We start from the raw sequence: 25339 nt of genomic DNA, 5'->3' as shown, positions 1-25339 counted from the left end.
GTTTTATTGAATTCAGAGTGAAGCTGATTCTCTCAGGGACCTCTGTTATTGTTCAGAAGCAAGTGGGGGGAAGTCAGATCTCTGGGTCACTGGTGGACATGGGACTACGGGATACGTGAGTCCTGCCCCAGCCCTGTCCAGCATGGGACGGCTCCTTGATTCCTTCACCTGTGAGCTGGCAGCTGATAATTGGACCTTTGTCATAGGGTTATTTGAAGATATGTAAAATGCACATACAAATGTCTGCCTGTGCAATACTTTGTAGGGTGCAAGAAGGAAACATCTTTATCCATCATCCCCTCCCCATCCACTTCTCCCTGTAACCCCCCACTGTGAGTTATTTTTGTTTTCCAACCCTGGATGAAAGCTCTGGTGAGCCCCATAACTTCTCTGGTCCCTTTCAGATAATAAATTCTCCGAGCACGATCAGAGACAAGGGCCATCTCAATTTAGCTCTGTCCGCAAGCCATTCAGACTCTTGTGTGCTGAGCAAAACTCAGAAGTTCATCCAAAGGCAAAACTTCTCTCCTCCAGGTTGAGCTGAGCAGGGTTGGGGAAAGGGGTCAACTCCTTCTCTCTTGCCTTCCTTGCTTTGCTTTTCCTCTTCTCCACCCAACGTGTAGCCTGTGGCTCCCGGAGGCGTGGGCTGGAGAGCCAGGAAGTTCTTAGTTGACTCACACAAAAAGCACCGGTCATGGTGCATGCTGGGATTCCCCCACTGGCTCTCACTCAGGTGGGGTTTTCCTAGATTCTTGGGCCCTTCTGGCCTCAGCCTCCTTGGTCAGGAGGAACCCTGAGTGTCCTCCAGCCGGCTGCACGAGCAACTCATCCCAAGGCCCACATCTCAGCTGTGGTCACGTCCTCAGTTGCCTGGGGCGAGATTCAAATGACTGTGCACCCATCTCGCTTCCGTGTAGACTCTTCAGATCCTGGCATCCTTGCCCCAACGGGGCAGCCCTGTCCTTTTTCTCTCCTCTCTGTTGCATGGCTTTACCTGATCTCAGCTTTCCTCTGGTTCTTCCCCTCTCACTGGCTGCACAAATCAAGTCCTCCGAGTGACTCATCAAACCCCTTTCTCAGCTTAAGAGAGAGCAAAGCACCCCCTTCCCCTGCGAGTGGGTTTGCAAGAATGACTTCTGGACCATCGCCTTTGCTAGTCGTGCCCACGTGTCCAGCTCTTCATTTGGACTGGCTGGCCACCGGTCGGCACCTACTGTTTTATTTTTGGCCTTTGGGGCTACCGCAGAAAGGGAGACAGAGAGAACATTCCATCATATTTGTCAAACGTCAGGAGTGTGCTTATTTTCTTTCTCTTGAAAATCTACGAGCAGAGCCTTGTCTTTGGGACTCCTAGGGTGGCTGTCCCTTTGCCTTCTGGGGAGGGGACGCTTGGTGGCCCACTCGGGGCTGAAATTCATTGAACTTGAGAGGATGAGGTTCAGTGTGCTGCCCCTTGCTTTCTTGCTAGGAAAGAGAAGAAGATATATCTTTAAGGAGTCTGTACCGGCCGACTACTGCAGGGTTGCTGGGTGCAGAGGTGAGCAGGGGAGGGTGAGGGGGCATGGGATCTCCACTCACCTCAGCCCCGGGAGGCCCAGCCCTCTGCTCCGGGCACCATGTTCTCAGACTTCGCCAGGAGAGGGAGTCCACGGCTCACAGATCCCCAAAGAGAGGCGGCTGCATTTTCCCCTTAGGAATTCAGAGACCAGCACCGGAGAAGAAGTCAGAGGGACTTGGAGAGAAGTCCAGATCGGGGTGGGGCTGGGGGCGGCGGGAGGGGCTGCGCGTCCTTTGTCTTCCTGTGCCCAGTCCCAGAGCCCCTGGAACCGGCGGGGGTGGGGACCGTGCGAGAGAAGCCTCTTGCTCCCTGCTCTTGGCCGTGGGCCCCCCTCCCCCACAGGGTTCTCCTGGCTGCTGTGCCCGGGTGGGGGTGGGGAGGGGCTGGTGCTCTGTTCCTGCTGGCTTTGGGTGAGGCTGAGACTCTGCAGGAAAAGCCCCAGAGGAAGAAACTGCCTCCCCCGCCTGCCTGCAGACAGTGATAGAATTCCCCTTTCGAGGGCCTTCTCTGTGTGGAGCTCTGCCCCCTAGGACTGGCTGCCTCATTCAGTGTCCACTTCCTAGCCCCAGGGCTCTGTCAGCTGCTCTGTTAAGCAGGTGAGACTGGAGGCCTGGGGCAGCCAGAGGGGCGGGAGCATAGTGATGTTTAGGGCAACTATATGGCATCAGAAAACGGGCTTTTCTACTCCGCTGATGGGAGGGACCTGTGTGTGGCCATACGACAGGAGACTGAAGGCGGGCAAGGTCATTTGTTTCCCAGGCAGTAGAACAAAGGTATTCAGAGGCCCCTGTGAATAGGAGGGGGTATTAGGGGCAGCCGGCTTTGGGTACAGGTGCGGGTCCCTCGGCACCAACCACGTCCGAGGAAGCGAGGAATCCTGCCATGCACAGAGAGGTGTGTGTGTTCACACCTGTGCCAACACAAGCACCGGGGGCCGCCTGTGACACCCTGGGCTGTGTGCGCACGGGAGGCTGTGGACGTGGGGCTGGCACAGCCCGCAGTCACCGCCCTCCGCCCACCCCAGCGCAACAGTCTCCGCGGTGAGCTTGGAGACCGTGGTACGTGCGGGAGACACTCCAGGAATGTCCTTGAGAAGCTGGATGTTTATAAGGAAGGCCTCCACATCCCTGAGCCACACATTCAGGGCGAGGTGGGCACAGTGTGTTAGAGGAGGGTGCTGGGGTGCAGCGAGATTGGGTCGACGAAACCCAGGCCATGTTCCGGACGGGTCCCGGCACGTTTACGGCGGGTCCCTTCTCAGAGCCTTTCGGAGGAAATCCTTTTTCATCATCCATCTCTGAGTCAGCCTTGGCATCCCGTGTTCCTTGTCTTCAGCCCGCAGGAAGCCCCAGCCTGTCCTGTCCTGGAGTTCTCCGTCTAAGGGACCTGGGGATCTGGATAGCCCCCCTCCCCCGTTGACACACTCTTTCTCCCTCTCTCAAAAATAAATAAACACTAAAAAAATATTTTAGATTTTGCAGGTTACACTTGATTTCTGGCACATAGTCTTCTTGAAAAAAAAACACACAGGGGCGCCTGGGTGGCGCAGTCGGTTAAGCGTCCGACTTCAGCCAGGTCACGATTTCGCGGTCCGTGAGTTCAAGCCCTGCGTCAGGCTCTGGGCTGATGGCTCAGAGCCTGGAGCCTGTTTCCGATTCTGTGTCTCCCTCTCTCTCTGCCCCTCCCCTGTTCATGCTCTGTCTCTCTCTGTCCCAAAAATAAATAAACGTTGAAAAAAAAATTAAAAAAAAAAACACACATAAAAATGTAAAATCTTCATATACCCGACGAGGGGTTAGTATCCATAATATATAAAGAACTCCTACAGCTCAACCACAAAAATACCAACAACCCAATTAAAAAAATAGGTGAAATATTTAAATAGACATTTCTCTAAAGAAGATACATACACAGATAATAGATATACGAGAAGATGCTCAGTGTCACTCATATTTAGGGAAACGCATATTCAGACTTCACATCAGTTAGGTCGGCTCCTGTCAAAGAACTCAAAACACAGCAGGTGTTGTGGAGAAACGGTATCGCTGGTGGGAACGTAAAATGGTGCAGCCACTATGGAAAACAGTATGGCGGTTCCTCAAAAAGTTACAACCAGAATTCCCTTACCATATGATCCGGAATCCCACTTCTGGGTACACACCCCAAAGAACTGAAAGCAGAGACTCCAACAGATATTTGCCCGCTCACGTTCATAGCGGCGTTATTCACAGTCACCAAAGGTGGATGCAAGTGTCCCTCAATAGACAAATGGATAAACAAACTGTGACGTAGCCACACAATGAAATATTACTCCGTCTCACAAAAGAAGGCGTTCCGACACCTGCTGCAACCCGAACGGACCTTGAAGACATTATGCTGAGTGAAATAAGCCAGACACAGAAGAAAAAAATATCATGTGATTCCACTTCTATGAGGTCCGTAGAGTAGTCAGGCTGGAGGAAGAGATGATGGGAAGTTATTGTTTAATCACCCCCTTCCCCCCCATCATTAAACAATCATTGTTTAATAGAGTTTCAGTTCGGGACGCTGAGAAAGTTGTGGAGGTGGATGGTGGTAACAGGTACCTAACAATGTGCATGTATTTCCTGCCACTGAACCGCACATTTAAGAATAAAGGGGTAATGTTTACATCACATGTATTTTACCACAATAAAAAAAAAAAAAAGTCAACAGTGTTCTTACCACGAGGGCCATGTAAAAACAGGCTCCTGATTGGATTTAGCTCAAGGGTCAAAGTTTGCCGGGGAGCCTGGATGGCTCGGTCAGTTGAGCATCCAACTTCAGCTCAGGTCATGATCTCACGGTGCGTGAGTTCGAGTCCCGCGTCGGGCTCTGTGCTGACAGCTCGGAGCCTGGAGCCCGCTTCGGATTCTGTGTCTCCCTCTCTCTCTGCCCCTCCCCTGCTCATGCTCTGTCTCTGTCTCAGAAATGAATAAAAACATTGAAAAAAAAAAGGGTCAAAGTTTGCCAACCTTTGTTCTTTGTTATGAGTTTCATCATTATTGTCAGTATTGTGTGTTATAGTCAACACTTATTTAACTTTAGCTCCATGTTTTACCCGGTTCTCTGCTCACCTCTCCCCCTAGTATCCTACTTCTTTCCAGGTCCAGTTTTCTTTGTACTGAAGCACATCCTGTAGTAATTCTTTGACTGATGGCTTTGAGAAGTAAATAGTTTTTTTTGCTTGACGATGTCTTTATTTTACCGCCATTACTGTTGTGCCCCGTTGCTATCTTCCTCATTACTGTTAAATGATTGTTTACCTGAATAAAGAAGGATAGGTTGGGGTGCCTGGGTGGCTCAGTTGGTAAAGCACGCAACTTCTTGTCTCCAGGTTGTGGGTTTGAGCCCCACGCTGGGTGGAGAGCTTGCTTTAACAACAACAACAAAAAAGAATGACAGATTGAAAGTAACTTCCCTCTGCCCTTCAGATATCATTTCATCATCTGCAGTCCTTTCTTGCTGCCGATGAGATGTCATTTAATAGATGTGCTTTTCTACTTGGCTTCCAGGATTGGTCTTTGTCTTGAGTGTTTCGCAGCTTTCTGGCAGCAAGTCTGGGCACGGATGTGCTTGTGCATATCTTGGTCTGGTGGTGCCTCCTCAGTCCTGAGGACTCAGGTCTTGATTTCACTCTCGAAACTCTCAACCACTGTCTGTTCGAGTGTTTCTCCCTCCTCCCCATTCTCTCTGTTTCGCTTTTGGTAGCTCTTATTATATGCTTGTTATATCTTGAAGAGAGGTCCCTCCTTTTTTTTTTTTTTTTTTTCTGAGTCCCCTTTTTCTGTCCTGAGCAGCCCTTCTGCTTTTCCAGCTTGATGGAGGGGTCTCAGGTCAGGCCCTCCAAATCTCTGTTGCTCTTTCCGGGTCTTGGTAACTTCCACCTTCGTTCAGTATGATCTCCGCATCTTGTGACAGAGGGGAGTCTGTGTTAGCTCCGTTGTCATGTTGCTGGAACTAGACATCCATCCAGGACCTGATTTTTATCACAACACAGATGTCTGTCTCTCTTTCTCTTTCTCCGTCTCCTATTATTATACATATATATTTCATATATGAAAATTTCTGTATATATATAAGTACTATATATATGTAAATATATATATAAATACTATATATATATATATATAAGTACTATATATATGTAAATATATATATATATATATAAATACTATATATATATATATATATATATATATATATAAATACTCTTCCAGTTGTCCAATTATTCTATTTCTCTCTTCATTGTAGCTCCATTTTAATAGGGATCTCTGGTTCAAAGAAATGCATCTCCAAACTTAGAATGGTCGGCACCAAACAAGCTGTGGATATAATTTGGGGGCAGCGAGATTTGTACTCAGTGAATGCCTTATGAGGCTGATTCTGGCTGTGGCCCTGCCATGAAATGTTCCTTCCCTTTCCATCACAAACACTCAAATGAGTCTATACCATCTGCCTTCACCATTCCATCCATCCATCCATCCATCCATCCCTCCATCTGGTGGGATCCACTCAGGCTGCTGATGTGATATAAAGCTTAATTTAAGCTGAAAACATCTAAACAAACAGCGGCCACCGGGGTGGGGGGGGGTGAGGAATGCCTTATCTAAGCTTTTTTTCCCCCTGACTTAAATAAAGCCTCTCAAAAATACACCCTCCGTAAATCCCCTCTTGGAGGTTTACGGTTAGAGAGGAGATTGGTCCTCTTGCACCTGGATGAGAAATCACATAAACAAAACCTCCTGAAAACTTTCCTTTTGCTTCTTTTCCCTACTTATTTCTCGTTACTTCCCACCATTTGCTTTCCCTTGAATTCCTAACCCCTCTTCCTAAGATGATATATGAACCCTCAACTCTTGCTGTTCGAGGAGCCATTTCTTTGTGTACTCTCACGAATGCGAACAAACCTTGTCTTTTCTCTGTTAATCTAAGGATTAATCTCTGCTAATTAATCTGTTAGTTTGTCTTTTGTCAGTTAATTCGCACCCCCCTATCACGGAACGTGAGTTGGTAGAGAGAAAATTTTTTTCTTCTAACATTTTCATCCATCCATCGACTCATCCCTCCATCCATCCCTCCATTCATCCAAGTTTCACAGAGTGCCTGCTAGATCCTTGCTATGCTGTCACGAATAAAAATAGGTCCTGCTCTCAAGAATTCATATTTTCGTTGGAGAGCATACTTTTCTTTATTAAAATTTTTAAAAAGTTTATTTATTTGAGGGAGACAGAGACAGGGCGAGTGGGGGAGGGGCAGAGAGAGAAAGAGAATCCCAGGCAGGCTCCGTGCTGCCAGTGCAGAGCCCCATGCGGGGCTTGAACTCACGAAACCACGAGATCATGACCTGAGCCAAGACCGAGAGTTGGACGCTTAACCGAGTGAGCCACCCAGGCGCCCCGGAAGGAATACTTTTAAACTAAAGATTCGAATACACTGCATTGGCAGGGGTGCAGGGCATGACGGCAAGAAGGATGCTGCTGTGAGAGACAAGATGCCGTCTCTCGTCTGTCTCAGTCGCACCCAGGTCCCACCCTTTCCTAGCTGAGTCACCTTAAGCATTTTATTAAAGCTCTCCAAACCTCAGTTCTCTCCTCCATAAAACTGAAATCAGGAGAATCCTTGCCTCGGACAAGGGTGCGAAGATTATGAGCTAATGTGTGTAAAACGCCCCGATCAGCGCTGGATGACCGTTTGCTATTTTTACACACAAGGTGGTGCTGAAGCAAAAAAAGAGCCTCTAGAAAGTCTTCTTGGCCTCAGAATGTGGCTCTGTTGTATGTGTTGGGCTAGTGTATGGAAAGTTTTAGTTCCCACGAGGGACATGTGGTAGGGAAGGCCAGGAACATACAAAAATAATCTCCGTGCACTCACCTTCCATAACTTGCAACAGAAGGTGGTGAGATATTACCCATATGAAGCGAGAAGGCCCAGAATGCAAGAGGCATTGAAGCTGACGTCCAATGTCTTTCGGGGGCCAGTTCCTGGAGTCCCGAGGGGGGAGGAAAGAGCAGAGCACAGGTCAGTCAGCAGGGAAACATAGCTTCACATCCCGAGAGAACCGCCGGCTCTGTAGCCAGTGGGGCCTGAGGGCTCGACCCACATCGGTAGCTTCTATTGTGTGTGTGAATTAGACACTGGAAGGGCCTAGATTAGGGAGTTCTCGGCTTTCCTGGAGAGCCCTGGCTCGGGTCCTTCCCTGTGCCACCATCCTCAATGTTCTCTCTCTCCTTTGGCTCCAAGGCAAGGAGAATCTGAAGCATTGTAGTAACATGGCACTCACGGGATTTTCGGCCAAGCCTCGGGACTCCTGGAGGCAATAAATGCCAACAATGGGAACGTTAAAAGGCAGGAGTCATGACCACAGGCTCATCTTTGTCCAGAGCCCAAGGCAACGCCACACTCAGTTCGAGGTTTGGGGTATTGGAGATGTTGGATCATCTGTTAGGATAAAGATCTCCCGATCAATCGGCAAATGCCCACAAAGATCACTTTGTAAATTAAGGCTAATATTGTGAATCAGTGGCCCTTTTAGTACTTTTTTTTTTTTTTTTTTTTACGTCTGTAGTATTTTTGTTGAAACAGGATGAAAAGCCAATGACTTCATAGGAGTTGCTGGCCTGAGGTTTTTAGTGTCTTCTCCCTCCCCACCCCCCCCCCCCAAAATCCCTACTGGTAATTTTATTGAAATATTAGTCATACTGGATTAGGGTGGGCCCTGAGTCCAATGACTGGAATCTTTCTAATAAGAGGAGGTGACGCATAGGGACACAGCATACCATGTGAACGCGGAGGCAGAGGTTGGAACGACGTGACTACAAGTCCAGGATTGCAGAGGGTTCCTGGGGCTCCCAGAAGCTGGGAGGGGCCGTGAAGGAGATTCCCCCGTAGATCCCCCAGAGGGGGCTCGGCCCTGCTGACACCTTGGACTTCTGGCCCCCCAGAACTCTGAGAGCACAAATTTCTGTTCTTTTAAGCCACCCCGTTTGTGGCACTTTGTTATTCGAGCTCTAGGAGATGAATACATTATGCTTGGAACCTGGCTTGATTGTTTTGTAAACGAGTATCAAGTTGTTTCCCAGTTTTCATGACAACAGCGTTGAACGCCTGGGGGATTCCTGTGTGTGCCTGTCTATAGGTACCTCCCCGGGACAGAAAAGAAAAGGAGGAGCTCGTTGGGCTGAAAGGTGTGCCTATTTCATAGACCAAGACGCCACGCCAGATTGTCATTTTATTTAGTTTTAGTTTCTTTTTTTAATTTTTATTTTTGAAAGAGTGGGGGAGGAGTAGAGAGGGAGGGGGGACAGAAGATCCAAAGCCCCATGGGGGGCTCGAACTCACCAACCGCGAGATCATGACCTGAGCTGCCGCCAGACGCTCAACCGACTGAGCCACCCCGGCGCCCCAACCAGATTGCCATTTTAGCAGACTATACTAATTTAGATTTCTACCAACATGAATGTACATTTCCTTACGTCCCCGCCAGACCTGATATTGACATTGTTACACTGTCTGTGCTGGTGTTTGCTCAGCAGTGAGGCCACCGGGAGTCGAGCACATTCTTCTAGAGGCAGGGCTGGAGGCTGAGTACATGGGGCCACGGTCCCCTTGCACCCTCCTAACCCTGGAAGGACGGGACAGTGGGGACAACCACAGAGACCTGGGGCATGTGCCTCCCTGCCTGTCCTCTGGGGCTCCCCAGCCTTGCTGGGGCTTTGGGTGTTTGTTTGGTGTCCCCGTCATTGGCGTCTGGTGTGCAGCTTAACGGAAGTGAGAGAATCTTTATCATGACCTCAGTTGCAATACACTTTGTGTTGTTTCAATGCGTGATTTATCTCCCCGAGAGATGGTGACGTCCTCAGGATTGCCTTCTACTTCAGTCATCTTTGTGTGTGGAAGCAAGAGACAGAGAGGAGCCTGGGTTCCTGGAGGGGACAGAAGTGAGGAGCTGTCTCCAGCTTCCTTGTTGGGGTTGGGTCCTAGAGGATGCTGGTCCCCCTATGTCTTCCCCAGCAACGCACTCCATCTCTGGAGACGCACGTGTGGCCTCTCCCTCCCCTCCCTGTATCAAGTCTCAGGATGTCAGCCACGGGGCGGAGCTGTCCTGATCCCCCCAAATGACTCGGGTCCCTCAGGCGCACCCTGGACCCTCATTGTGGGGAGTCCCATCCTGGAGAGCCTGGCTCCAGGGCTGTTGAAATAGAAGAGGCAGGTTCCGCCGATGACTGCTTAAAATTCACGTTGCCATAGCAGCGTGGCATTAGGCCACGGGTGATCCGGCACAGAGCTTTGATCTCAGGGAAGGCAGAGGGTTTTTTTTTTTGTTTTTTGTTTTTTTTTTTTTTGCTCTTATGCTGGTTCTGAGGGGACACTGCCTTGAGGTCAAGCTTTGGCTTCGCTCCTGGGCCTGGGGATTGTCCCAGAAGCAGAAAGCTGGGGACAGGAAGACAGAGACGGAGGCTCCCAGAAGTCAACTCAGCTCTGAGACGGAGACTGAGATCCCACTCTGGGGGGGCGGGGGAGGGGGTTTGGCTCGAAACCCTCAGGGCAAGAGATCTCTGGTCTGAAGACGGGGCGGTTGGACGCGTCTGTACTGAGGAGAGGCGCACGCCTGCCTCGCTTGAGAGGAAAGCACAAATGCGATGGTTTGCGTGTGGTTTTCGTAGCAGAGCTGAGGAAGAGAATGACGTATCAACAGATGTGGCCTGGCTCAGGGAGTCTCGGTGACGTGAGTATTTTAAGGATTCACTCGGGGCGCCTGGGTGGCGCAGTCGGTTAAGCGTCCGACTTCAGCCAGGTCACGATCTCGCGGTCCGTGAGTTCGAGCCCCGCGTCGGGCTCTGGGCTGATGGCTCGGAGCCTGGAGCCTGTTTCCGATTCTGTGTCTCCCTCTCTCTCTGCCCCTCCCCCGTTCATGCTCTGTCTCTCTCTGTCCCAAAAATAAATAAACGTTGAAAAAAAAAATTTAAAAAAAAAAAAAAAAAAAGGATTCACTCAACGCTGGTTATGAGGACTTACTGTCTGGTTGTTGCTTGGCGATACAAGGACAGCTCACGTGGCCTCCACCCTCAACCCTCCAAGTTGTCAGGGCTCTAAATGGTACATCAAAATAGTACACAGTAGACTGTGATCAATTGCTTAGAGAACACAGGGTTTCCGAGTGGGGCGAATTACCCCACTGGCACCATCGGGGTTTTCATAGATGAGTTTAGGTTGAGCCTTACGCGACACGGAGAGGAGGAGAAAAGCATTCCAGCTGGAGGGGACCAATGAGGACAGCGGGGGCAAGAGGGGAGTGAGGGGATGTGTTCGAGAACAGGGAGGAGTCCAGTTTATTAAAGGGGTAGAGGAGAGAGTGTTGTAAACATAGGTTGGTCCCAGGGCTGAGCTCAGGAGGAGAGACTTCAGTTGATCGGTAACGGGGAGCCATGGGAAGCTTTTGAGCCTGGCCGTGGCTGACTGGAGTTGCGCTTTGGAACAGTCAATCTGGGGGCAGGGATCGCATGGGCTGGGAAGTGAGGCCGCAGGGAGTTTTTGAGGTCTCCCCGGGATTGCAGCAGGAAAGGCACTGCGCTTGGGGGACAGCGATGGGGTCGGAAAGGAAAGGACAGTCCCAGGAGGTGAACAGAACTGGAGCACGACGTCGGGGAAAGGGCAGGGTGAGGTCAGAGAGGCTGAGACGTGGAACCCAGGGCGCTGGAGAGTGGAGCAGGGAAGGGACCAGGAAGTCAGGAGGGGAGATAAACTCATGATGTTCGCAAATGCTGAATGGGTTCCCGGGGAGAGGAGTTGGGAAGGGAGTGGTGGCTTTTGCGGACTCCGTGGACGTAACGAACATACCGAAGGCCTGGTGTTGAGGGACGGAGTCGAGGAAGAGAAAAGACGGAAAAGCAGAACCTGGAGGAGAGTGGAGGTGAGGACGGCAAGAGGAACGGGCAGGGTTGCCCCGCAGCGCTGAGGACCCAGTGTGGTTGGAGAACCAGAGTGTTGGCTGAGGGCGCCCAGGACTGTTGTGAGGGGCGTGTCTACTCCATGTCCCAAGATTTCCCCTAAGCAGGTGCCTCAACCCCACCACTAGCTTGTGCGTCCAAACACGTGTCCTTCAGTCCGTTCTCCCTGTCGCGTGACTTCACCTATTCGACCTCGTAAATCACATTTTTGGTGACCTTCAACCCCTTCTCCTTTTTTCCCAAGACATAGTGGAAATTCCCTTGTAATATCACTCCTGTGTCGTATGTAGGAGAACATGCTTTATCCTTGAACAACTTTTTCTTGCTCATTATTCTCCACCTCCTCCACGCATCACAGGTAATGAGGGGCATACAAGTAATAATATTATTTTTCCTTCCCTTGGACGTATCTGTGATCATTTATGTCCCATCCGTATCTCAGTGGTTCCAAAATCGTTGCACCACTGAAGACGCTTTTATTATTCCATTCTACCCACATGGACCAGATTTGAAAGGAATCAAGAAAGGGAGTTTCTGTAATGTTCATCTGTTTTCCCACCAAATTAGGTAGCTCCCAATCAGGCCTTCTGATCCTTAGTTCTTCTGGTATTTTCAGGATGCTACAAGGATTCTCACACCGCAGGGAATGGGTGTGAGAGGTGGAAGGACCGGGGGAAAAAGCTAGAGGGGTAAGCCAGGCGATGAGCACCATTCTAAATATGAGACTCCTCTGTGAACACAGTGGAGAGCCGTCAAAAGATTTCAAATCAGGAAGGATAGGGTACCGTTCGCAAGTTTGAAATTTCTCTCCAGCAGCAGTGCGGAGGGGAACACGATGAGGTGAACTAGGGACGTGGCAATGAGGATGGGGAGACGCGGAAAGATCTGAGAGACGCGTCGGTGGTGGAGGTCAACAGGACTTGGGGGGAGGGGCACACTGGGATACAAGAGAGTGAGGGTCAAGGGTAAGAAAACAGTGTTTGGCGGGATTGGATTCAGGTCAGGAGTGTGGCAAAGCAAGGCCCTAGGGGATCCCAAAGAAGCAGTCTACACAGAGGCAGGGCACAGTTTGACAGAAGGAATGTACGTCTTCAGGGAAATTGATTAGCCAGGGTATAAATTCATTCATTCCAATATCAAGGCCAGAAACATTGATTGAACATTAGATACACAGGAAACTGTCTCTTCCCTTGAGAAACGGAACGTCTCCTTAGGAAGATAGACATTAAGTAAGTAAATAAGTAAATAAGGAAGGAAGGAAATAAATAAATAAATAAGTAAATAAATGCCATTACAATCTACCATAATAACAAGAGATACAAAGTTCATTTTGGTATATTTCCCTCAAGTTATGTGTGTTGCTTATATAACATTTCCTCAAAAAGTTTTACTAGATCTTTCCGCCGTCCCCACGTCCATATCGTGCTATTTTCCTCATGATGGTAATTTTATACCATCTTGATCATTTTATGCTCTTTCTTACTAATGCCATAATAAGTAATAATAATATTAGAAATAATGAGAGTTGAGGCCGGAGTTGGAAGGGGAGGAGAAAAATGCTATTTGTAGGTAATATGATTGTAAATACGGAAAACTCAGAAGAATCACCTAAAACGATTTAAGTCAGTTACGAAGTTAGTAAGAGGATTAGATACAAGACAATAATTCTAAATTCAGTGACTTTCTGGTCTGCTGGCGTGGCAGATTTATTATTTGTGTAGACTTCTTCTTTCCTTCCCCGTTCTGGCAGTGACTTCCCTGAAGCCAGGACATACTTCCCACCCTGTGAGCCATGTGACTTGCTTCGACCCAGGGGAGTATGGGAAAAAGTGACAACGAGCCAGCTCCTAGGTGAGGTCGTGAGAAGCACGGCAAGTTCTCTCAGACCTTCTGTCCTCCAGTCTGAGAAGAGAGTGTCCCAGGTGACCCGGGCTCTTTTGGATTGTGTTCAGGAAAGAAGACCAGAACTCAAAGGACGTCTGGAGTCCAGTCTAGCTTACGTAATTCTGGACAAGCTCAGACACACGGCAGCTGACCTACAGAGTGTGAAAGAGATGTTTGCAGGGGCAAGTATCTAAAATACAGTATTTACTAAAGCACTCCCCCGAACCCCACGCATGCTTAAGTTATCAAACAGGGAGAAGGGTTAAGTGAGTCATGACACTTTAGTGATGTAGCCATTACAATTATTTTTATGAGTGGTATTTAATGATGTAAGAAAATGCTTATACTATGATAGGGGAAATGGCAGAATATAAAACCGACTGTATAATACACTTTTAGCAATAGAAAAATGCAGTTAAAAGCTAAATTGTGTCAGGGACTATTTTTGGTGGCTTATTTGAAGAGCATATGCATTATTTTCCCATTTAGACAGTGGTTGCAAGTTGTTAGTCATGGGTTGAGTTTGGTCCACAGTCGTATCTGGCACGGTGTTTTAAAAATAAAAATTCATCTTCAAGATTTTTATTTTTTTATGTTTATTTTTGAGAGAGAGAGAGAGAGAGAGAGAGAGAGCAAGGCAGAGGCAGAGAGAAAGGGAAACACAGAATCCGAAGCAGGCTCCAGGCTCCGAGCTGTCAGCACAGAGCCTGATGCGGGGCTTGAACTTACGGACCATGAGATCATGATCTGGGCCGAAGTCAGACGCTTAACCGACTGAGCCACCCAGGCGCCCCCTTCGATATTTAAAAAAAAAATTTTTTTTCAATGTTTATTTATTTTTGGGACAGAGAGAGACAGAGCATGAACTGGGGAGGGGCAGAGAGAGAGGGAGACACAGAATCGGAAACAGGCTCCAGGCCCTGAGCCGTCAGCCCAGAGCCCGACGCGGGGCTCGAACTCACGGACCGCGAGATCGTGACCTGGCTGAAGTCGGACGCTTAACCGTCTGCGCCACCCAGGCGCCCCTGATATTTTTAAATTGGAATATTTTACATAGAAATTCTGATTTCCTTGCCCTCTTGAAAATTCGAGGTCCTCTTGATGATCTGGAAGCAATGTTCTCCCATGGTCACTCCTAATTCAAGCTGACTAGCGGCTCCCTCAGAGAGGAGATGTGCCCCCCTGTGATATTTTTTTTTCTCACATGGTGCCTTATTTATATTACCCACTTTGCCCCTGTAGGCCTTTGCTTGTGCAATCCCTCATTACACACTGAATTTAATCCTTGGATTTTGTCAGAGCATCAAAAGCTCTCTCCCTCAACCACACCACTTGGGCTCTTTGCCATCAGCTTATGGAACTTGTTACTATCGTCATTGCAGGAAGCCGTTGAGGATGTGGTTCCCTACAATCCCCAGGAAAAAATGTTCTCTATACTTAATGCCAGAAAATTCTTCTTCTCCCTGGTCATGATTTTTTTTTTTTTTTTAAATCTCATAGATGCCATGAATCATATGATCAATCATGGCTCTCTCAGCACTGGCTTCTGGGAAGATCAGGGCCAAATCTTTCATAAAGTACAGTGTATCCTTTTGCGCTACTGGTGGGGATGCAAACTGGTGTGGCCATTTGAAAAAACAAACAGTATGGAGTTTTCTCAAAAAATGAAAAATAGAGCTACCCTATGACCCAGAAATCCCACTAGTAGGTATTTATCTAAAGGCTAGAAAATGCTGATTCGAAGGGGCACATGCACCCCAATGGTTACAGCAGCCCTGGCAACAACAGCCCTGGCAACAACAGCCAAATGAATGAAAGAGCCCAAACGTCCATCGACGGATGAATGGATAATGAATGGATATACAATGGAGTATTACTTGGCGATCAAAAAGAATGAAATCTTGCCATTTGCAATAATATGGATGGAACTAGAATGTATTATGCTAAGTGAAATAAGTCAGTCAGAGAAAGACAAATATGATTTCACTCATATGTGGAACTTGAGAAGCAAAGCCGATGAACACAGGGGAAGGGAAGGAAAAATAAGATAAGAAGAGAGAGGGAGGCAAACCATAAGAGGCTCTTAAATACAGAGAACAAACTGAGGGTTGCTGGTGGGGTGTTGGGTGGGGGGATGGGTGAAATGGGTGATGGGCACTAAGGAGGACATGTGTTGGGATGAACACTGGGTGTTATATGTAAGTGACAAATCACTAAATTCTACTCCTGAAACCATCATTACACTATACATTAACTAACTTGGATTTAAATTAAAAAATAAATAAAATAAACTAAAATTGTCTCCAAGACAAAAAAAAAAAATTAAAATTCTCAAAGGGTTAAAAAACGAAAGCACAGTGTATCAGAGCCATACGGCATACACTGTATGTATACAAAAGGAATGGAAGGAAATGCATTAAAGCACCAAGAGCAACATTGCAGGTGGGCTTCCTAAAAAGCAGACCCTGAGATACGGACGGATTCACGTTCCAGTGATTTTATTATGGACCTGCTTCTAGAAGAAACCCGTCAGGCAGCGGGAAGAGCAGGACAGGGAAGGGGAAGAAGCCAAGTAAGGACGTGATTGCCGAACAAGGGAGAGTAACTTCAGCATCTCTTCCCAGGGGACTTCTGAAATGTAACCACGCCTCCTAGGGTTTCACGCCTCTTTCCATATCATCCGCCCAGTCATCTCCACCTGTCTGTACGTTCGGTCAAGGTCCACCAGTTTAAGTGTTATTTCATCTAAAAAACATCTGCACAGAAACACTGGGGCGAACTGACCGTGGCCGACTCGGGTTGACCCGCAAAGCTAAACATCACACAAGGACGAGGACGAGTCCTACTTTCTGACTCGGTGGCTGGCTGCATGTTGCTCTCTGGCTAGGGATTCTGCTTTGGTTTGTCTCCCAGTTGGAGCAGCAGCACCGGAAGGGCTGGATTCCCCACCGCACCAAGCACGGCGACTGCCATCCATGATAAGAAACACGTTTTACATGACAGAGCAGACGCTGTTGAAGCTCCATCTAGATTCCCGCGGTCTATTCCCAGGTCGTCACAGAAAGTTCCTCTGCATTCTGACACACACCCCGTTGCTCTGCCAGAAGATGTCCTCTGGCACAAGGGCATACTTGGTCTTCGGGTGGGGCATTCCAGAAGTGCTAGGGAGCTCGTGCCCAGGCGAGACCCTAACTGATGAAGGATGGGTGTCTGTGGACCCTCCAGCTTCCACGCCTCCAGGGGGATAACTCCGAGGCCTTTCCATAGGGTCTCTCTTTTTTTTTTTTTTTTACGTTTATTTATTTTTGGGACAGAGAGAGACAGAGCATGAACGGGGGAGGGGCAGAGAGAGAGGGAGACACAGAATCGGAAGCAGGCTCCAGGCTCTGAGCCATCAGCCCAGAGCCCGACGCGGGGCTCGAACTCCCGGACCGCGAGATCGTGACCTGGCTGAAGTCGGACGCTTAACCGACTGCGCCACCCAGGCGCCCCTCCATAGGGTCTCTTAAAGGGAACCGGGAGGTTTCCAGTGGTCTCGTTAATTCAGGCTTCACTGGCTTGCCTCCTTTCTTGTCTCATTTACCTCACTACTCACAGTACTTTCTGGAATCACCCTCCCCCACCCCCAAATAAGCTACTTGTCCCAAACCCTTGTCTCAGGTTCTCTTTGGAGGCAAAAACGTGGTGATGATATATGGTGACCCAGTACACTCGTATCTGAAACACAAGTTTCAAGAAACAATACTGACTCTGCGCATTGAATGACCCTGACATTTTCTTTTCCAGTCTATTCTGCAGGATGTGATCCACTGAAGGGATATGACGACCCTCTCGCGGGTCTCAGGCTGCAGCTTGAAAATCCCCAGCCCCGGAGGGTGAGCGGATGGAGGAGAACCGGGTCTTGACGACAAGGGCAGTTTTGCTAGTCGAACTCTGCCTTGGGGGACACGGTAAGCAGCTGACGTCAGCTTGGGGGGACTTCTCACCGCCTGTGGGCGTCCCCTTTTCAGCAGATTTCACACCAGAGCTTCTGTCAAGGGGTTGCTTCATTGGCCTCTGTTGACCATCCTGGCACGAATCCAGACAGAAACAATGTCCCCCTTTTCTTGGAGTCATCCTATGGGTCACCTCAGAGAAGACCGGGGCTGGGAGTGAGGGTGGGGACAGCAATCAGGAAGGAGGAGGAGGAGGAGGAGGAGGAGGAGGAGGAGGAGGAGATGTAACTTTTCAAAGGTCAGCTCGACTATGGTTAGTGGACGCTTGGAGATTTATTCCAAGCGCCTTTCCTGGCTGGAAAAACAATAAGAGAAAAAAAAAAAAAAAACCCAAACCCACAAGTGGGGTGGAAGTTGAAGAACACTTTAATTCATAAGAAAAAGGGCTTGAATAATTGATGTTGCCGCCATGCCAAAGATAATTTCAGCCCTCTCTCTATCTCACAAAGACATTTAGCATTGATTGAGATCAAAGTATCTAGAACCCCTGCTGTTGGGCTGAAAGGCAAAACTCACAGCGGCCTTTCTCCGCTCTGATAATGTCGTCTTTATGTGGTTAATAAACTGCACACTTCAGTCAAACTATATCATTACAGAAGACTTAGGGAGCTAATAATTTAAAAGCAAAGAATTGCTTCTGTTCTTTGCTTTGAACTAAACAACATTCTGTTGAATGAGGAGGACATCAAAGTCTTGTCACTATTACCAGTGTGGATTGAGCAGAAGGCCTCACAGAGTGGGTACTTCAGTCATCAAGAAAAGAGCGAGGGCGAGAGCGAGAGAGAGAGAGAGAGAGAAAGAGAAAGATGAAAGATATTGGCTTATCAACCCAAAGGCAGTAACAGGTGTTTTATTATTATTTCTTCTACTAGGCAAGCATCAGGTGGTCGGCTTATCAATGAGCGTCCTTGTTAAATAGATGTACGTGAACTGGGGCCGACTGTTCAGTTTCCACCTTGGCTCCATTCTGAACTTTGTCTCGGCTACCTTTGTGTTCACCTGCAGCCCGCCTACTCCTCCCGCTACTTCTCAGTCCTCCCCCGTGGTTTTCCAGCTTCCTCAAGTCTCTTCGCGTGAAGGGCAGCAAACCACCCACCCCCCCGCCCCGTCTCCTGCTCTTGGCACTGGCCTGTAGGTCATCGTATGGCTTGCCGGCCCTCCTTTGCTTCCGAGGCTCCACTGGCTGGCTGGGTGAGGGCATCCCGTGCACGGGTATTGGGGGGAGATGCAACCATTTGGAGTTGGGGTTTTCTGGGACTGAGAACCCCATTCCACCAACATACCAGCCCCCTCCCCCATCCTTCCTAGCTCTGTGGTAGGTGTTTTTTTTTTATTATTATTTTTTAAAGTTTTTATTTTGAGAGAGAGAGAATGCGAGTGTGAGTGGGGGCAGGGGCAGAGAGAGAGAGGGAGAGAGAGAATCCCAAGCAGGTTTTGCACCCTTGGAGCACAGAGCCCGATGCGGAGCTCAAACCCATGCACTGTGAGATCATGACCTGAGCTGAGATCAAGGGTTGGACGCTTAACTGACTGAGCCACCCAGGCGCGGCTGTTGTAGGTAGTTTTAAAGAGCGACATTCGTGTATAGCACCTAACACCTCCCACCTGACCGCCTCTGCCACACCACCATCGGAAGAGTGTCGTAGGAGGGAGTCACAGAAGGGACACTCATGTAGGTGACTTTTTCATTGAAGGAGGTTCTTAGGAGAAATACCTTTGAGGAAGTAAAGGAGGCAGGATAGAGGAAGGAGCCCAGCAAAGAGAAACTGGTCTTAGCTCATCCCAAGGGGGACTCTGGGGCTTGAATGACGCCACAGGTTGTCCCGCCTTGAGGCGAGGGGGTTAGCCATTGCACCCTGTATCAATCAGCCATTGGCCGCAGGCTGCCCTGGGACTGCCCAGGAAGGTGGCTCCCCCAGGCCAAGGTTCCCCAGATAACAGTGCAGCTGTGAGCTCTTTGCAGTCGAGATGGCCAACAGCTGGGAGGCAGGTGCACCAGCCTGGCAACGGGGGCCTGGGCAGGGTCCTCTGGAGGGTAAGTGAGATGAACGGTCAGAAGACTTTCGAAAATGTACGTATTATTGAATTCAAAAGGTTCGTGTTTTGGTTTTAATCCCGAGGAAAATAGGGATTTGTTAGAAGCTGTGCCGTTATCACCGCCATCATCGTTTTATCTTTCCTTGAACTTGAGTTTGCTGAGCACCTCACATGTCTCATTCGACTTTTTTTTTTAATGTTTAATTGTTCATTTTTGAGACACACACACACATACACACACACACACGCACACACACACGCGCGCGTGAGTGGGGGAGGAGCAGAGAGGGAGGGAGACAGAGAATCTGAACCAGGCTCCGCACCGTCAGCACAGAGCCGGCCGAGGGGCTCGATCCCATGAACCGTGAGACCATGACCTGAACCGAAGTCGGACGCTTGGCTGACTGAGCCACCCAGGCGCCCCTCATTTGATTCTTTCGTGGACTCTATGAAGTATTGCCAGTGATTTCACATCAGGAGACTGGGGCTTGGGGAGGCTTTGACCCCTGCCTTGAGAGAGAGGTGTGCCCTGGGGATGTTCATTGCAGTGTTAATTACAGCAGTAAGGGTTTGGGAATGACGCATTTCTCCCACCCTGGGAACAGGAAGGTAAGTAACTCCCCCTCCATACGGCGGCACAGATGCAGTCAGTCAAGATGCCCTAATGACACAGGGATGGGTCCCTAATGCAGTGTTGAGAGGAAAAACCAGGTCACAAAACAGCATCATACTTGTGTGTGTATGCATGTGCGTGTGTGTGTGTATTTTTAAAACATTAAGGGAGGGGTACCTGGGTGGCTCAGTCGGTTGAGCGTCCGACTTCAGCTCAGGTCATGATCTCATGGTTCGTGGGTTCGAACCTCGCATCGGGCTCGCTGCTGGCAGTGCAGAGCCCGCTTGGGATCCTCTGTCCCCCTCTCTCTGCCCCTCCCCTGCTCGTGCTCTCTCAGAAATAAACATTTAAAAACGTAAATAAATAAAACGTGAAGGGAAACCTTTGTATCTGCATTTCCTTTTACCCTTTGCTGAACCCTCTCCTTAGCCAGGATTATTAAAGTTCCTTCTGGTGCCTGTTGCCTCAGGGAAGGGCACGTGAATGGAAGCAGCAGAAACGGAAAGTTGGAAAGTCGACAGGGGCTTAAACAATAGAAGGGGGATAAACTCCACCCCCCCCCCCGCCCCTGCCCCTCCCCAGAAAGAGATCCTCTGGGGTTGATGGGGGTGGGGGGGAGGGGGGTGGTTGGTGGGGGAGGGGGAGACGGATGGAGGTATGTTGGAAGGGAGACACTGTCTCAGAGAGACACTGTCCCACTGTCCCACTGTTGGAGGGGAGACTGTCTCAGAGACACTGAGAGCTTAGATGCTAGAGTGTTCCTGAGAAAAAAAGCCCCGAGCCTTGCCTGCAGGAAGGTGGAGGATAACTTCACAGGCTTCAAGAACCAAGGGGGCCTGAGGCCAATTCCCAAAGGGCCTTTGGCCCCAGAGAGGGAATACTGGGGGAGGGTCCCTGCGATGAGACCTCAGGCAACCTCTGTGGCACACCCTGGCTTGTCGCCACTCTCCAGGGACCCACGAGGCAGAGGCAGGGGACCAGCTGGGTCTGCACTTGGGAGTGAGGGGCGACGGGCAGCGAACCGTCTGGATGGACGCCCAGATCCACGGACCAGACCCCCCTGCCGCTGACTGCTTCTGCTCAGTCTTCCTCACCTCCTCCACCTGCCGTGGGAATTTGGATACGGCCCAGGGAAAGGAGAGGGGCTGAACTGAGGAGACCGAGCTCCTGCCTGCAGGGCCTCATGGGCTCATAACACAAATCGAGTTGAGCTAGAGGAAATAAAGATTTCTTTCTTGCCCACCTGAAGCTGTGGGCTGGGATTTATACGCAGGAAAAGGTATAAGGGTATATACCCTTATGGCACAGGAAAAGGGTCACACCACAAAATTATGAGTCAGTGGTTAATGCTGAGCGATTTCTTCTTTCTTCTTGGTGATTTCCTGGGTTTTTTGTAGTCTTTTTTTGGGGGGGGGGGCGATAGAACATTCATTCATTTTGAAAATGGGAAGACAAAGGGACTTCAGATGACAATAACAACAGCTCACATTTACTAAGGAAGGAAACTCAATATGCCGGGCATTGGGCTGGCCAGTGTTTTTCTTTCTTAAGGAAGCCACCGGTATTTTATTTTATTTTATTTTATTTTATTTTATTTTATTTTGAGGTGGAACTGACACACACCCTTCCGTTGGTTTCAGAGGGATAATGCAACGATTCCACATCCGACATCCGGATCTAGAGAGAAATAGACAACCAACAAGTGGGCTGGCCACGCTGTGTTATGCCGTTCACCCCTCACGACTGTCCTATGGGGCGAGTACGATCATGGTCACATTTTACGGATAACACGGTTGAAGCTGAACTCACGCGGCAGAGATGTGTTAACGGCACGGGTCTATCCGGCTCCAAGTCTCGCGCTCATTCCATCACACCCCATTGTCTATCAGGGGACCTTTTCCTGCTCAACCCGAAATTAGCCGAAGCATCTGGGATGGGTTTAGGGATTCCAAGCGAGCACAGGTGCCGAGCAGAACTGGCCTTGCCAATAAACAGAAGAGTCCGTACAAAGGGCTGGCCAGCATGGGGCCTGAGGACACAGCTGTCTGTACAGTGTGAAAGGAAAACTTGCCATGATGAATTATATTGATGTAACAATGAAAGAATCGTTTTGGAAAGAATTGAACTGTTATTAAAACACAAAGGCACATGAGTCGCTTCAACATTGATCTGCTCAGTGTAATTTCTGAACTAGGCAGTATTTTTTTAACGTACGTTCTCATTGAAGTTTGACATAAGTAGAGAAGCTCACGCGGAGACCCAGCATACGGCTTGATGAATGTTCTCAAAGTGAGCAAGCCCACGTGGCCGGCTCCTGGATCAAGAAACACGCATTTCGAGGACCCCAGAAGCTCCCCCTGGTGCCCTCTGCCAGCTGCCTCTCCCCTCCGTGAACCATCGCCCGGGCTTCTGACACCTGAGATTGGTCTTCTTTGTAGACGGAAATTTTCCGAACATTATAGAAATGGATCGGACCGAGATTTATGGATCGTACCGTACTATGAGATTTATCCATGATGTGTATGTAAAGTTTTGTTCATGCTTATTGACATATCGTATTCCACGGTTTATATTAATTTTGAGTGACTGTATTGAATGTATGTGAATATACATAGTAGAATTCACCCATATTTCTGCTGATGGCAGGTGCCTCTGAGGAGGCCCCCTGAGGAGCCAGGAGTAACGAAGAAGTTACTCGTGAGGGAGTCGTAAAGGGTCTCGTAAAGAAAACCGAGCACGTGGGGACTCCAAAATGAATTTGGCCTTCATCTGGGCAATATTTAGTGAGTTTCTTCAAAGTGCCAGGCTCTGGAGGCGGTGCTGTGAACCCAGCGAGAAGTAACTATTGTTCTTTTCTTGGCAAAACTCAGTTCAGCTGGAAGACAGTCATGTATATAACTAGCGGTTACATGACGTGATAACAGACCAAAAAAATTAAAAAAACCAAAAACCAAAAAAACAAAAAAAACCCCCACCCCTGTTGTTTGCCTACCCAACAACCAAATTCCATTACTCCTTTGTTTATGGAGCTCGGAGGTTGTATCGTGTGAGCACATTCTTAGGACAGGTGGGTCCCTCCCAATCCCAAGGGATAAGCCACTACTAGACCAAGCCAAGGGTAATCCCCACTTCTAGGAATTGTTTAGGGGTGGGGCATGTGACTAGAGGTGGACAATGAGGTCTGGCCTCCTCCTTCCTGCCTGGAGAATGGTGGTGCATAGACATGGCATTTGGAGAGGAGGCAGCTGTCGAGACCAAAGCTGAAAGGCCAAGTGTGGAGTTCTGCAATATGGGAAGAATATATGAGCCAGATTCCCAGAGAGCCTTGTGGAACTTCCGTGCCAACCCCAGAACGGCCCTGGCCCCGGGCTTCCTGTTAGGGGAGATCATTAGATCACTTCAGCCCCTGTCAGGACTCCGTAGCTGGGAGCAGGGCTCATCCTCGGGGACACTCGTGTGTGGATGGCTGCAGGAGTGTGGGGGAGGGAGGTGGGTGTTGACCGTGGAGACCAACATGGAAGGCATTGGGGAGCAAATTTCTGAGGTGAATCATGGAGGATAAATAGGCGTGTTAGAGAAGGAGGGGGGATGGGAGAGTTGCAATCCCAGGCAGAAGAAAGGGTCTGAACAGGATCATGAGTGCCTTTGAGTAACAGGTCAGAAATCCAGCGAAACCCGAGCCCAGAAGGCACGGCGGACAGATTGGAGCCTAGAAATCCTTGCTGGGGTGAGGTCGTGCAAGGTTATGTCCAATTTTGCCTCGAGATGAACTCATTGCCCTAACCTACTTTCATTTTGGCAGACGCTCTGGGGTTCTTCAAGCTCTGATTTTAATCATGACTAGACCCAAGATTGATTAAGAGCCTTCAAGCAGGATGTTTGTTATTAATGGCAAGTTCATGTCCTGAGTTAAGATACCTCCAGAGGGGCAGGTTACAGGCACCAAAACGGTTTAACCACTTGGGTAGCGCCTGAGTCAGAACGCATGTCTTGCTGGTAGAGAATCTTCTCTACAGAAAGCTCTACATTTGTGCGATTTACATTTGCAATATGGCATGATCTGTGACGTAATATTTGCATATTTGGAGGCACACGGGAGGTCTAACAATGTGAGATGCCTTTTGTGGAGTCACACAGCTAATTGGAGGAACGGACCAGAGAACTCCCACATCTTCTGGCACCTCTGCACCAAGTGATGTCTAATTTGTCACCATCCCAAGGAGGTGGAAGAGGGACCAGGAGTGGTCTATGCATCATTAACTCCAGGCTGCCAGCCTCTGTCCCTGCTAGATCCTTCTACTGGTTATCTATTGCTGTGAAACAGACTATGCCACAACTTCGTGCCTTAAAAAAACAGACTGATCTATTTTTTTTTTAATTTTTTTTTTTTCCAACGTTTATTTATTTTTGGGACAGAGAGAGACAGAGCATGAACGGGGGAGGGGCAGAGAGAGAGGGAGACACAGGATCAGAAGCAGGCTCCAGGCTCTGAGCCATCAGCCCAGAGCCCGACGCGGGGCTCGAACTCACGGACCGCGAGATCGTGACCTGGCTGAAGTCGGACGCTTAACCGACTGCGCCACCCAGGCGCCCCCAGGCTGATCTATTTTGCTCATGAATCTGCAATTTGGGCAGGACCTGGAGGGAACGGTTCATCTCTGCTCGGCGTGGCTTCAGCTGGGGTAACTCAACAGGGGGCTGAAGGATTCTCTCTAGAGATGGCTCACCCACATGGCTGGCACGTTGATGCTGGCTATTCTTTGGAGACTCAGCCTCAGCCAGATCTGTGGGCCTCAGCGCCCGTCCCTATGGGCTTTCTCATAGTATGGTGGTCACGCTCTAAGAGTGGGCATCCCAAAAGGACGAGGCAGAAATGCATGACATTTTCATGACTTAACCTTGGATGTTACATAGCGTCACTTCTGACATGCTCCGTTGGACGGGCAGCCACCAGGCGCACCCGGGTTCAAGGAGAGGGGGAGTAGCAAGGTTCTAAAAGAGCATGTGGGGAAGAAGATATTATTGCAGCCGTTTTTAGAAAGTGCCATGTGCCGCAAGCCTGTACCACGGGCCCTGGAATTACTTCACAAGTTCGTAAACTTTACCTTTTATGAGGATAAATGTGTCCTAGGGAAAAGTGGAGAAAAACATAGCTGCAGCCTGGGGCAGAATAGGTAGGTCAGCGTCATGGTCAGGTGACGTTGTGTTCTCCGTATCTCTCCCTCTGGATGAAGAACCCTCCCTGTCCATTTTGCCCTCTCTCAGTCAGCTACCACTGTGATCC

This window comes from Leopardus geoffroyi, chromosome E1 (assembly GCF_018350155.1).
Source record: "Leopardus geoffroyi isolate Oge1 chromosome E1, O.geoffroyi_Oge1_pat1.0, whole genome shotgun sequence".
Lineage (NCBI taxonomy): Eukaryota > Metazoa > Chordata > Mammalia > Carnivora > Felidae > Leopardus > Leopardus geoffroyi.
Note: the sequence above shows the minus strand (reverse complement) of the source record.